Below are 10,556 nucleotides of genomic sequence, written 5' to 3'. Positions count from 1 at the left end.
TCTATCTATGATAGCACTGTGCTCTGTGATCTTAGACTGAATTGGAGATGAGTGGGTTTTCTTTATTTTACATAACATCCATTTAGAGTTATCACTTCCTTCCCAGACCATCAATCCCAGCACAATGCATGATGCTCCAGAAAAGAAAATCATTATTATGTCAATAAGATGAATTAATATTGTAAAATGTACAGTTTTACACATGTTGAGAAGTTCCTGATTTCCATGATAATATATCTCATACAGTAAGGCTTTTAGCACTTCCACAGAGACTTCCCAGAGGGGTTGAGGACACCAGGAGAACATTGCCCACAGAATTAACTAAGCAGGGCTCCTAGGGGCTCACAGAGACTGAAGCAATGACACGGACCTCAGACATGAGTCTGAGCGAGGTCCTCTGTGTACATGTTATGGTTGTGTAGCTTGGTGTTCATGTGGGACTTCCATCAGTGGGAGTTGGGGGTGTTTGACTCTTTTGTCTACTCTTGGGACCCTTTTTATCCTACTGGTTTGCCTCCTCTAGCCCTGATATGAGGGTTTGTGCCTGGTCTTACTGTGCCCTGTTATGCCGTGTTCAGTTGATATCCCTGGGATGCCTGCTCTTTCTTGAAGGGAAACAGAGGAGCAGTAGATATGGGGAGAGAAGAGGTGGTGGGTACCCAGAGAGGTGGATGGAGGGGAAACTGTGTGATAGTACTTTCTCATCAGGATCTCCAGCTCACAAATAATGACATGGAGACTTATTATTAATTATGACTGCTCAGCCTTAGCTTAGGCTTGTGCCTATCTAGTTCTTATAAATTAATCGTATTTTTAAAATCTACATCTGGCACATGGTTCATTGTGTAACCTCTGTACTCCCCATCCTGCTTCATTTTCCACATCTGGATGTTCACTCAGCCTTTCTTTTTTTCCAGAATTCTCTCTCTGCCTGGAGGTCCCACCTTTACCTCCTGGCTGTTAAGGCTTTTTTTTTTTTTTTTTTTTTTTTTTTTTAAGACAGGGTTTCTCTGTGAAGTTTTTGGTGCCTGTCCTGGATCTTCCTCTGTAGAACAGGCTGGCTTCAAACTCACAGAGATCCATCTGGCTCTGCCAAGTGCTGGGATTAAAGGAGTGTGCCACCGCTGCCCAGCTGGCTGCTCAGTTTTTTATTACACCAATCATAGCAATATGTCTTCATACAGCATTCAAACATCCCACAACAAAACTGTGAATAGGATGCAATGTATGAGAGAAGAATAAATAAGAAAAAATAAAGTTAAAGCAACTTGAGAAATGAAAGAGAAAGCTATTCAAGTCTAAGGCATCATGGTTATAAATAATCATATCTAATTTTCCCACTTTGAATTTGTTTTTGGTAAATTCATGGAGTTTCCTCCACAGCATGAGAAACATTGGGTTCCAAAGAAAGCTTAAATTATTTGGGGACAAATAAAGGTGTCTGTGGTTTGAATATTTAAAAAAATATATCAAAAAACACCCCACAAAACAATAACAATAAAACAACAACCAAGAAAAAAAAAAAAACAAACCCACAGAGGGATCACTGTGCATTCAGTACTCCCTAAGCCTGACATTATGTAGCCAAATCCAGTTCAGACATTTTTTTTCTAAAGAACCTTGAAAAACCAAAAAAAAAAAAAAAAAAAAAAGAAAAGAAAAGAAAAAGCTGGGTGGTAGTGGTGCATGCATTTAATCCCAGCACTCAGGAGGCAGAGGCAGGCGGATCTCTGTGAGTTCGAGGCCAGCCTGGGCTACAAAGCAAGTTCCAGGAAAGGTGCAAAGCTACACACTTGAAAACCCCCCCCCCCAAAAAAAAGAAAAAAAAAAAACAAAGAAAAAACCTTGACTTCTTGTCTTGTCTGCTTTCATAATTCAGTTCCAATGTGGATTTTTAAATATTATGTGTGTGTGTCTGTGTGTGTGTCTGTGTGTCTGTGTGTATTGCTAGGGCACACATGTGGAGATCAGGTGATGAAAATTTGGAATTGCTTCTCTCCTTCAACCTTATGAATTCTGGGTATTGAACTCAGGTTGTCAGGCTTATAGCCAAACAGTTTTACTTTCTGAGACATCTTCCTGTTTATAGAATGAAATAGACCTGAACACTATTTAATAAAGACCAAATATATTAAGATGATTTTGCTGTTCCAGATTTTAATTTCCCAGAGTTCCATGTTGTTTTTTTTTCTTCTTCTTCAAGCATTGTGTCCTCTGCTTTTTCCCTCTACAGTCTTTGGAGATATAACAATGACTGTTTTTCTTCCTTGATGTCAAAGAATCTTCTTTTATCTGATTTTTCCCTGGGGTTACAGAGAATGATTTAGAATAAACTAAATTTGACTTGATTCTTGACTTGTTCCTGGAAATGTCAAAGTTCTAAATTGTATTCCTCTGCAGGGGATTTTTAATGTCCTGACTTACTTCCAGACTCTGTTCTGAGCAGGAAAACACACTGCTTTCCATCTGAGTTCATTGAAATAGTGCAAAGTCTGTCTGGAAGTATTGCTTAGTGTCTCTTCTTCCCTTGGAGCAGCTCCACCCAGTGAATGCCGCTGTCTACAGAGGCAAACCTCTGAGCCATGAGCATAGATGAAATCCACAGTCACATCTTCCCTGTGATGGTGTGGATAGAGAGCACTGGGCAGATGCTGCAGGGTGTTTACATGATGTGCTCCTAAGTTGTTCTCACCAGCTATTATTTCAGAAAGGCATCACATCCCTTGCTTTTGTCAGAAGACTTTTACATAAAATTATATTTAATCTTTCCATTTGTAGAAGAAAGCTGCTCAGTTTGGAACATGTTGGTCTCTTTGAAATGTTTCTGTTGAAAGCGGCACGCTTTTGAAAAGCCACATGCATTAGGCTCTATTTTTAATGTTCTCATGACGGTTTCCACACTTTCTGGAGCATGCAGTATCTAAGCTTCTGCTGAAGCATGTAATTACCAAAGATGACTTAACATCTGGCATGTGGCACATGGAAGCAGTGTCAAAAAGGGAAGATTGGCAAGATGGAGACAGTCAAGTGAGGCATATCTGAAACTCACGGGCTCCGCCAAACACTCTCCCTGGGACTATAAAAAAAAGAGAACCTGATTCACAAAGGGTGCTCATTTAATTTTTACAATGGTCTTCATCAGAGATATCAAAGGGCTGTTTTTGTTTGTAATGAAGACTGTTTCTTATGGACAATGACCTTTAATTTGTTGTCTGTATTGTTCGGTTTGCACCTTTGGATCAGGGCATTCATTATGTACAGAAGACCTATATCCATGCATAGTTAAAAATGAGCCTATAATTTCACCAACTATACTAGATAGGAACCCGCTGAGAGATTATTAAAATGTGTATTCCTGAGCTTTGCTTAAACAGAATGTTAATCCTAGTATGCTAAGAATTAAGTCCAAAAACCTTCCGTTTCTTAGAGTTGGATTAGACTGAAAAGGAAAGACCACTATTATAACTTGAAAAAATGCTAACTTTCTATCTTTTCAGTCCAAGTAGAGCTTGAATGTTGGATTAGCTATATCATAACAACCTCCTGGAACATGACAGAATGCAACAATCACAGATCTACCCTTATGAGTGAGGAGTGAGACTTTGCATTTGGATGAGATCCTGGGGAAACTAGCATAGGTAATGCTAGATTTAGGTACAGCTGAGTAATTCATTAGACACACTGATACACAGGAAAAAGAATGGGGGATTGGACACAGACAAGGAAATTATAGATAGGAGAGGGTAATATTCAGGAAATGATGAAGACTGGAAGCTGCTTACAGGATGATCGGGGGATGTTTCACAATAATTCTAGAGCCCTTTGCTTAAAGTGGAAAAGAATTTAAATGGTAATCATTTGTTTAAAGACATTTTGTAATTCATTCAAGCTTTAGTTTGCACAAATTATTTTTGATAAATTATTTTTGATAAATTATTGTGATGTATCTATCACACTTTAATATTTAGTAATTACAACAGACCATTTCTGGGTTTTTCAAAATATGTACAGATCGACACAGTTATAGTCACTGAATAATTCAAGGAGAAAACATTTCCAATACCCCTCAGGTATCAAGATCTGTAAGTCTGGCTACAAATCTGAAAGAAGATTAAAGTTACCAGCAAAACCTAAGTGCAATATTCTCTGAATGAATTCAGTCTAGTGAAATGAGTTTGGTTATTTTAAGCTTCTATCAAGCAGAATAAATTATATTAAAATAAATTAAATCATATAACCTAATGAAGGTATTTCTAGTCACTTAGCAAGATAACTCTTACAAGCTAAATACTGAAAGCTGTGTATCTAATTGATAAAAGCACATTTATTATTGCATTAGGGACATATAAAGTGGCCCTGTAATGTTCCCACCACACAGGGTTCTGTCTCATTAATTCCAAGAAGACACTGCACAAGTTTTATGCTAATTCTGACAAATTAAATTTCTTAGGGTTTTAATTTGGATTTTGCAATCTTTCTTGCAAAGTAACCATTTAACCTCACAAATGTTAGCTTTATAATAATTAATTGTAATTCTCACATAACCAGTAAGTTATAATCGCTAGGTAGGCTTTTATTTAAAATATACGCTCATTTTAACAAGGAAAAAATTTTTTGGAGTAGTATTTCTGGGGTTAATGAATGTGGCCACTTTTCCTAAGTACATTGAGAGAGGGTTCCCATGGGACAATGGATGTTGCCTCTTTTCCTAACTCAACTCTCCTGGATCCTCCTTTCAAGGGTAGTGAGGAATCTGGGATCATTTTTGGAAAAAGCTTCACAGAGTGCATTCTAGTTTTGATGTACTGATTTGGACAGTGTTCTTTCTGCTCAAGGAAGAGTGATAATAATGCATATTTGTTTGCTTATGACACATTGGTTTCCCAAATTTCCGTAAGGGGAAGAATCACCTAGGGTACTTACTAAACTGTCATCTACCAAGGCTTTCTCTGGAGATTCTGGTTTACTTGAATTGGGATCCAGCACTGGGATTTGTGTTGTCAGGGACCTGAATAAGTTCCAACACGAAGCATGGCTGTAACACCGTATTCTAACTAAGAGGCAGAAAAAAAAAATCTAGAAACATTTGTGCACAAAGTATAGATCAATACTCTCAACTTTAGGTGTTCATTAGAAATCCTTGTGTGGGCACACACGTGTGTGTGTGTGTGTGTGTGTGTGTGTGTGTGTATGTGTAAGTATATGTGTGTGTATGTGTGTATTCACATTTGTGTCTATCTGCATACATATGTGCATGTGAATATATGTTGCACATGCATATAAACTCTAGAAGGAAAACTCTGGGTCATTCCTCAGGAGGACTTTTAAAAATTCTTCCTTTTGAGATATGTTCTCTCAGTGGCTGGAAGTAATGAGGCAGGATATGCTGGCTGGTGCACAAACCCCAGAGAGCTGCCTGCCTCTGCCTGCTGAGTGCTGGGATTACAAGTATGCCTTACCATGCCTGGAATTGTTTTATGTTGGTTTTCTGTATTGAAATCAGGTCTTCATGCTTCCAAGGCAAGCACATTACTGCTAGACTAGACCCCCAGACTAGAAATACTCTTCTAAAATCTTGATGATCACAAACTTCCAGACCAAATAAGTCAGAATCTGTATAACAACACTCTAGTGTCAGAGTAAGTAATCAAGAAGCCACCACAGAGAAGGTGGTGGCACAGTCATATTATGCTACCAGAAATAAATTATAAAAATTCATTACTTATGAGTTGTAACATCTAGTGTTTCTAATCAGTAGGTCCACAGTAGTATACCCACCACCAGTTTTATGTCTAGCAAATTATAGGTGGAGTTGATACTGCAGGCTGAAAACTTCTTTGTGAACTGAATGTTCTGTGGGAAGGTAAAGATAAAATTGATTAAATGGAAGTATACTAGGACCACAATGGACTGAGCCCAGGACTGAAAAAACTGTTCAACATCCTACCTGCCTGCCTGCCTATCATGTGCTCAGGTAGATTAGATGTGTGTGTGTGTGTGTGTGTGTGTGTGTGTGTGTGTGTGTGTGTGTGTGTGTGTGTGTGTGTGTGTAATACTTACAATAATGATAGATGACAGACATGGTTTATTATTTTCACTTTTGAAGTATGGGAATTGAGGCACATGGAGGTTAACTTGTTCAAAGTTAGGAAACTGTAGACCTGAACCAGGAAAGTTGGAGTTCAGTTGGGATCACTTCAGTGTCGTGATGATTAACCTTGGTTGTTGTCTTAGTTAGGGTCTCTATTGCTGTGAAGAGACACCATGATCAAGGAAACTCTTATAAAGGACATTTAATTGGGGCTGGCTTACAGTTCAGAGGTTTAGTCCATTATAAACATAGTGGGACATGGTGGCATGCAGGCAGACATGGTGCTGGAGAAGGAGCTGAGAGTTCTACATCTTGGTCCACAGGCAGCAGAAGGAGAGACTGTTTCACTAGGCATGGATTGAGCATATATGAGACCTCAAAGTCTGCCTCCACAGTGACACACTTCCTCCAAGAAGGCCACACCTAACAGTGCCACTCCCTACTGGCATATGGGGACCATTTTCTTTCAAGCCATAACAGTTGTCAACTTGAAACATTGAAATGCAAGCCTATGGGCTCTGAAGAGGGATTTAATGACCAGATTATCTGTAGGCTGAAGACCTACCCAAAGTGTGGGCAACATCTTTTGGTAGCAGCCCAGATAAAAGGTCAAAGAAGAAGGAAAGCTTACTCTTTGCCTGCTTGCCTTCACTATCGCTGGTAAGTTCACATGATCTGTCACTGCTGTGTTCTATTGCTGACACCAGAATTAGCCACTTCAGGCTTATAATGTAGACCGAACCCCAGCAGCTCTTCAGGAATCCGCTAGATCTTCAGCAACATATTGGAACTGCTTAGGCATTCAGCATTGCGGAATGAGAAGCTACTAAACTCTCAGCCTCTCCAGTGTGAAAGAACCATTGTGTCATTACTCAGACCATACCATGTAAGACAAGCTAATAGATCCCCTTTTAATATCTATACTTACTCTATCAGTTCTGTTACTCTAGAGAACCATGACTAATCCAAGAGTCCAGGCAGTTACCCAGTATTATACTTAAGGCGGTGAAGATGGATAGTAGCTGAGTGTAGCTGTCCACTGTACACCAAGAACATAGATGCTTTGCTTTCAGCCTTCCCATACATAGAAATTGAGAGATGTATGTTAATGGAATAAATATCTGACAAGAGCCAAAAGAAGAAATGATAGAAATAAAGGTGTTCATAACTAGAAACAACTTGATATATATTAGGAGAGGACCAATGTAAGAGTTAAAGATATAGTGGTTTGGTTGTGCCTAAAACAGTATGGCAATACCAGATGTGAACATACATCAGGAGCATATTCCATAATTACAGAGAAAAAGGTAGAACAGGAGAAAGCTATTACACACACACACACACACACACACACACACACACACACACACACACACACAACTTAGGTCAGTACCGCTGTTTCAATTCATCCACAGGTAAGAGAATGTTTAGTTAGAAAAACATGCATTTGTTTTCATTAAACTATCAAATTTTTACTGGCTATACGCTAAGCACTCAAGATTTGGCAGAGAACAAAGAACTGTTTTCTATTGGGAATCTTCTTATGTTCTAGTGAGGTGAGTGAGAGTGAGCATATATATACAAAGAGTAAGGTGTTGATACTTTTGGGAAAAATAAAGTCGAGTAACGGGGATGGACTGTGATGAGCATGGTGGATGTATGTGAAAAAGTGACGGGGGAAACATTTGCTCATGTAAAATCATCAAGGACATCCTCTTTTATAAATTGATAACTGAACAGAAATTTAGAATCAATGTAATGTGAAGAACAGGATAATATATAGCCTTAATCAGAACCCTAGAGTAAGGTACCTTATGTAAAATGAAACTCTCCTGCCCATATCATCTGTCGACAGCCTAGTGATGTTTTTTCCTTGTACCCGAAGAGACCAACAGGAAAACACTGCCTGAACATTGATTGCTAAAGGGTAGGATGGATATGGCCTGTAGCTGGCAAATTAGACAACATGCTTCTCGGGAATGCGCTATAAATGTGTGTCTCCTGCCATTGGTCCATATGAACATGTTTGTGTGTGTTTTATTCCCAGCTTTGTTCATCATATAAGAGGAAACACTGAACATACTCTAACCTGTGAACAGAAACGTTCTCTACCAGTTTGTCTCACGAAGATGCTTCTTTTGACCCACAAACACATTTTGCTTCTATTGCTGTCCAGGTAAAAAGCAAAAGCACCTTGTGTTACCCAGCCTCGTCACATTCTTCATGAATCTCTGTGCTGTGTTCCTACTGAAAATCGGAAGGAGAAGTTAAAACACTTCTGGTTTACAACAGATTCAGGAAATGGGTTTTGGTGCTTGTTTTTGGAACAGAGCCATTATACAGGCGAGGATGACTGGGAACTTGTGATCCTCCTGTTTCAGCTTCCTCAGTGTGTAGATTATTCCACCACTCCTGCCCGGAAACAGATTCAAAAGCCTCGTTTAGTCAAACAGATGCATTAATGTGAAAGAGTCAAGGACAGACACTAACATTTTTCTTTTGTGTTGGTCTCCTTGTCCTGGGCCAGGATAACATCGTCCTATGACAATTGTGGAAACCATTGCACAAGACGCTACAGAAGCAGTTAGATGGGCACACTGCCTAAGCTCCCCTGCGGGTGGCTTAGAATTCCTGCCAAGCAGAGAGAGAGAGAGAGAGAGAGAGAGAGAGAGAGAGAGAGAGAGAGAGAGAGAGAGGGAGGCACTAGCACAGGTTTTTGAAACTTCAAAGCTCTCCCCAGTGATACACTTTCTCCAACAAGGCCATACCTCCTAATTCTCCTAATTCTTCTAATCTTATCAGAGAGTTCCACTCCCTGGTGACTAAGCATTTAAATACGTAAGCCTATGGGGGACATTGTTATTCAAACCAGTACAATGCTATGCAGCCAAGCAAGTGTGAGTCCTCCACTAAGCTGTACAGCCCATCTGAAATCCTTTCCCTGATTCAATGACATCATCATGAGAATAGAGCATAGGAGAGAATGTGCAAGCATGGTGCAACCATAGTTCTATGGCAAGCACAAGCTTCTTGCCATGGAGCTAGTCCTCGGCTGGGAGGAAATGACTTAAAACAGGTACTGTACCGGAAGGTGAGATGGGTTCAGATGGAAGGGCATCTGAGAAAGGATGTGATTATGCCAGTCTCAGGAGAGATTCTGGCAAGAAAATATTGTTCTGAGCTCTCGCTCAGACTTCAGAATGACTAATGCTTAAATTGCTGTGTCTAGAGAAGGAAACCTGACACCTGCTGAGTTTTTCCTAAAAACTCTACTTCATAATTTGCATAAAAGAAGTGATGCCATTTTTGCTGTCTGTTGAATCAGCCTACTTGAAACTGGAGCTACAGTTTGGCTCACATGCTGTAGCTTCTACTTTTCACTTTGCACTGTTTTAAAGTTCTACAATGAAATGTAAAAGGAGGAAATTACCCAGACTTAAATGCATTTTGAGTGAAGAGAATTATACATTTTAAATTATTTGAGCAGAATGAAATTAAGTAAGAAATGAACTAAAAATAAAATAGCCAGGAAATCAAAAAATATATTTTTTGAAGTTAAAGATAATAAATGCTCACAGCATGCATAATAGCTTAATCACTGTCAGTGTCCATGTGCCAGGAGTTCTGAGGAATTTTACGAATATCTCCAAAACTAGGACAGGCTGTAAATATGGAGACCAACCATCATAATAAATACAACCTGCTAGCTTCTACTTCTGGCTGGAATTGAGTAAATGTTCCACACTTCTCTTCCACCATAAGCAACTAGGAAACTAGACACAATATGGGAAGCAGGTGTTTCAGACATTAAACAGATGGCAACATGGTACTGTCATCCAAAAGAAGAAGAAACCAAGCAAGACGAGGTGTGTAATTTTTTTTTTTTCCTTTCTGCCTGGAGGTCCTTTCTGAAAAGCATCCATAGCACATTAGGATGTGGAATGTGCACCCAAGTAGAATACATTGTGCTGACTGAATTTTACAATAAGCTTGATGATGAACTTTATTTGTCAGAGTTAGGCAGAATGGAAACAAAAAATTGAAAAGAATTTTCCTTAAGTATTAAATGTATTTTGTATCCTTTTTTGTGTTTACAACCTTTGCAGTCACTGGAGAGACCTAAGGCTGCTTATGAATAGTTCCTACTAACTTTTCCTAATAGGTGCTAACCTCTTTAGTATGAATTTGGTAAGCTTTTATTTATAGCTATGTTGCACACACAGGGCTATGAGGTCTAAATGGAGGACATATTTCCAGTGAGGGTTGTGTTCACCTCTCCGCTGCAATCCAGGTCATGTAATAAATCTGAGACGATTTTCATACTTTCAGTTCCAGATTTTACCAGTAATGATGAAGGTAAGTTCCAGGTGAGATTTTATGTTTAGTGTTTTTACTCTCATTCTCTTCTTCAGCAGCATCATCCACCATCATCATGATCATCGTCATCATTGTTAGTGGTGGTTCT

This window comes from Onychomys torridus, chromosome 12 (assembly GCF_903995425.1).
Source record: "Onychomys torridus chromosome 12, mOncTor1.1, whole genome shotgun sequence".
Classification (NCBI taxonomy): Eukaryota; Metazoa; Chordata; class Mammalia; order Rodentia; family Cricetidae; genus Onychomys; species Onychomys torridus.
The sequence above is the reverse complement of the archived record's forward strand: the minus strand, read 5'-3'. Positions refer to the sequence as shown.